Source organism: Carlito syrichta, unplaced genomic scaffold (assembly GCF_000164805.1).
Source record: "Carlito syrichta isolate Samal-C Ts95f unplaced genomic scaffold, Tarsius_syrichta-2.0.1 Scaffold315704, whole genome shotgun sequence".
NCBI lineage: Eukaryota > Metazoa > Chordata > Mammalia > Primates > Tarsiidae > Carlito > Carlito syrichta.
Window position 1 is genome coordinate 221,993 of NW_007259800.1, and position 5,124 is coordinate 227,116.

Below are 5,124 nucleotides of genomic sequence, written 5' to 3' on the forward strand. Positions count from 1 at the left end.
AAGCAAAATGGATTCTGGGTATTTTCAAGATTGTTCTGCTCTATCACAATAGTTTTTTATCTACCCTTTCTATCCTGTTGACTTCACGTTCACACATTGATAAAGCACATTCATGACATGACAGTGTAGGGTAATTTCTTGAGCGTTAACATTATTTTCAGAATTCCTGTTTCATAAAGGTGAGCATTTATGGAAGGATGGGTCTGGAATACAGGGATACCTTTGATACTAAAAATCCAGGCTGCCAGAGAAGGTATCCAGGAAGCTCTTTGACTCTGTAGCTATGACGTGGCCATTTAGTAAGAGTTGCCACGTTTTCACAATTACTTATGAGCAGCAATGCTGTTATTAGTAAATAACCAGATCTTTGAGCTTAGAGTTGGTTTTCTAATAGAGAACCAACAGATAGATTGGTTCTTCCTGTCTTGTCCAGTCCATCCCGTGAGATTTATGGGATGGCGGTGCTGCCTGTGAATATGAAACAGCAAAGCCAGCAAGGCCACAGGGGGACTGAACCCCTGACCCTGGGCTCATTAGCTCTGTTCTTAAACCACGGCAGCCAAAACGTCAACTAATTAGTGGTTCGCTTGGCAGCAGAGGCCAGCCTTATGTGCTGGGCTAGTCCAGACCCAGGAAAGAACACCCCAAGTACAGAGTGACAGCTGTCAAGGCAAGACTCACTTCCTCTGGGTTGCAGTGACTTTTGATGTCACTGTTTCACTCTGGACTTCAGAATCACCAATAGTCTATCTTTTAAAAGTACACCTTTTCCTCTACAGTAGACAAAATTTGCCACTTTCATTTTTAATATATATTTTATTTTATTTTACATTGTAGTGACACGGTCTCCCTTTGTTGCTCAGGTTGGAGTGGGATGCTCATAACTTACTGCAGTCTCAAGTTCCTGGGTTCAAGAACTCCTCTCACCTCAGCTTCTGAAGTAGCTAGGATTATAGATGAGCACCACCACATCTGGCTTATTTCTTTTATTTTTTATAGAGACAGGGTTTCACTATGTTGCCCAGACTGGTCTCCTTCTCCTGGCCTCAATGGATCCTCCTGTTTCAGCCTTCCAAAGTGTAGGGATTACAGGCATGAGCCATTGCACCTGGCCTCATTTTAAAAAAATATTTTAAAATCTTGCATATTTTAAAAATTTGATCATACTATGTTATTTGCTGCAACTAGATTTTTGGGTTCAAAAATAGGTTGAAGCCGGGCTTGGTGGCTCAGCCTGTAATCCCACGCCTTTGGGAGGCTGAGGTGAGTGGATTGCCTGAGCCTGCAGGTTTGAGACCCGCCTGGGCAGTGAGACCTCATCTCTACAATAAATCAAAAAGTCAGCCGGGCGTGGTAGCGCATGCCTGTAATTCCGGCTACTTGGAAGGCTGAGGCGGAAGGATTGCCGGAACCCAGCAGGTCGAGGCTGCGGTGGCCGGGAGCGGCCACTGCACTCCAGTCTGGGCGACAGAATGAGACTCCAACTCAAAAATAAAATAAAATAAAATAAAAATAGGTTGAGATTCATTCAGGTTGTCTTATGTATTGGAATTTTGTTCATTGTTATTTTATTTATTTATTTATTTTGAGTTGGCGTCTTACTCTGTTGCCCAGAGTGCAGTGGCACACTCACATCCAACCCAGCGTCAACCTGCTGGGTTCCGGTGATCCTTCTGCCTCAGCCTTCCAAGTAGCCGGAACTACAGGCGTGCACTACCATGCCTGGTTAATTTTTGATTTATTGTAGAGACAAATTCTCGCCAAGAATGAATGGCCGGGCTGTTCTTGAACCTGCTGGCTCAGGCAATCCACTCGCCTCGGCCTTCCAAAGTGCTGGGGTTACAGGCTGAGCCACTGAGCCCGGCCATTCATTGTTATTTTGATTCCACTTTAGGGCTGGAATATAGTTTATCCATCCTGCTGCTGTAGACATTTGTTTCTAGTTTCTAGCTATCATAAGTAGTGCACTCTGCACATTCTTGGGCTTGTCTCCTGCTGTGCATGGTCAAGAGTTTCTCCAGGGTATGTAAACATTTTTTTGTAGAAGCATGGTCTCACTATGTTGTCCTGGCTGCTCTGAAACTCCTGGACTCAAGTGATTCTCCCGCCTTGGCCTCCCAAAGCACTGGCCTGCCTTTTATTCTTGATAGCTGTTTCATAGTTCTCATTTTAATAGAATCAGTTTGTACATTGTGCCCCAATATCATATAAAGGAACTGTCATTTAAAACTTTGGTGGTTTTGCTGTTCACATTTCATACTTTCATCCATTTGGAATTGAATTGGACTGCTGCCTACATACATGAGGTAGTAATGATCCAAATTCTTTTGCTTCATAGAGACAAGGACCGGCGCCATTTGCTGGGAAACCTGCTTTGTAGCCATCTGCACTGCTGCCTCTCAGAAACCAAGTGTCTATACGTGTGTGTTTCTGGAGTCTCTGTTAGGATTCTGGTTATTTTTTTTATTTCTGTGCTGACACTACGCTCTCAACATAGTTTACAGAACTTGCTAACTAACACGGCTAGTTCCTTGCCTGTTATTCTTTCGGGAGTGTTTTGACTATCCCCCACCCCTTGCTCTCCTGTTGTACAAATGTTTCCTGCTAGAGCTAATTGGATTTATAATTATGCAATGAAGATAGAAGCAAGGTTGTTTAGATATTCTGAACAGTAAACCTGAGAGTAAATGTGTTCAGTTGGATTCACTTGGTCATTAAAATAAAGTTCACAAAATTTAGATTTGGAATGAGAATTTTATGCTCATAAGACGTGCTCTTCTCTTTATCATGTAATATCTACATATCGTATTCATACAGATAAGATTTTAAGCCTGTTTGGTTGGTTGTGCTGTTTTTAATCACAAATTTAATTAGCATTGAACTTGGACCACTTCCCTGAGCAGTAATAAGGATAATGCCAGGCCAGTGAAGCCACATGAGATTCTAATTAGATCTCATGAAATAATGGTCTCAAATTATTTTAAGTGCTCATAATTTTTAGTAATATGTAAGCCCAGGCACAAGTATTAAACAGGAAGCTCAACTGGGAGTGTGTGTGTGTGCTGAGAACTGTTTATGAAGGGCATTAGGGAGTCCGAATGTACACATTCAGCCTGGGAAACTTTGTATTGTTTATTAAATAAGGCAGAGAAAACAAGAGAGGAATCGGCACAGTGGGAAATAAGGTCACCAGATAAGGCTTTTTGGCTGCTCTACTTCCTGTTCTGGGTAGCTCTGCAATCTACTCTGAGAATTCATTCCCCTTGCCCGGATCACAAATTTCCCATTTCCTGTCACTTGTCCCTACCACCTCCCCCAGGCTTGAGCTGCCAGACTAAACCAGTTCAAACAGTTAACGGTTAATTCGTTGAAGAGCACAGAGCTCTCCAGTACACAGCTTCTTCCTGGGATATTACTTTGTGGAGATGACTGGAACTTGATCAGCAGAGTAGGAGTTGAATCAACCTATTGTGCTACCACGTCTACACCGGTGCAGCACATCTGCTCATTCTTGTCTTTCTTCCACAGTATATAGCTACACAAAGATGTGATGACTACAACAGCTACAAAACTATTTTCGGAATGACAGATTTTCTTTTTGAACCAATGTCTACATTTTTAGAATAAAGAAGAGCCTAAGATGGCAGCTGGGCAGGGTCATGCATTCGGTGCCAGTGATGAAAGCATGTCACACAGGGATGGATTTCAGAAAGCTGTACACGTATTTTCTGAATTATCAAAGTGGCGAGTGAAGATGCTGCCACGTTTTACGTGATTAGTCTAAAAACAGCTGCCTTCCTACTCAAGCTTAAGCATAGGGGTTGAAATTGTTATGATCTCCCTGCATCACTAACTGATGGCTGATTAAAAGCACCTTCATAAGACTTTGAATGTTAAAACAAAGCAAACACTATGAGAGACCGAATGAAGAAGTGCAGTCTGTCACATATTTGCTTTTTGGCCTGAGTATGAGCAGAGGGTTGAGAACTGCTGCAAGTAGCTTTTCTTTTCTTTTTTTTTTTTGAGTTGGAGTCTCACTCTGTCGCCCAGACTGGAGTGCAGTGGCCGCTCCCAGCCACTGCAGCCTTGACCTGCTGGGCTCCGGCGATCCTTCCGCCTCAGCCTTCCAAGTAGCTGGAACTACAGGCGCGTGCTACCACGCCCGGCTAATTTTTTGATTTATTGTAGAGACAAGGTCTTGCTAAGTTGCCCCGGCTGGTCTCGAACCCATTGGCTCTGGCAATCCACTCGCCTGGGCCTCCTGAAGTGCTGGGATTACAGGCCGAGCTACCAAGCCTGACCTGCAGGTGGCTTTTCTTTGACCAAGTTCATGTCTCTAGCTCTCTGATTTTAGAAGTTCAAGGTTGTCTAAAAACTCATTTGCACTGAGTTAAGATTACTGATTAATCTCATCAGGGGCTTCTAGCAGGTCTCTAACCTGCTGATTTATGGGAAACAGCGTTGGGAGGGAGCTCGGTTGGGGTCTTCTTACCAATGCCTTCATGCTCACATGAACTTGAGTCTCACAGAGCAGAATTCTGAACATAGGTCTCCAGAAGCCTTGGCTGGTGTTCACAGACCTGTTATTTGTTGAGGAGTCCCTACTGATGAAATTCCTCAGGACTCATGAAGGATGTTTCTAATCCTGCTGTGTAGGGAGATGGAAACCTGGGTTCCTTGTCTAGCTCTGCCCTGGCACTAATTACAGCTGTGTGGCTTTATTTTTTAATTTTTTGTTTTTTGAGTTGGAGTCTCACTCCGTTGCCTAGGCTGGTGTGCAGTGGCACGCTCATGGCTACCCCAGCCCTTCTGGGCTCTGGTGATCCATCCGCCTCAGTCTCCCAAGTAGCTGGAAGTACAGGTGTGCACTACCGTGCCCGGCTAATTATTTTTATTGTAGAGACAAGGTCTTACCAAGTTTACCCGGGCTGTTCCCGAACCTGCGGGCTCAGGCAATTCACTCACCTTGGCCTCCCAAAGTGCTGGAATTACAGGCTGAACCACCGAGCCTGGCCTGCTGTGTGACTTTAAACAGGTCGGTTGGCCTCTCTGAGGCTCATCTGTAAAATGAGGAATACAAAAGCACTTAGCATGTTTTTTTTTTTTTTTTTGAGTTGGAATCTC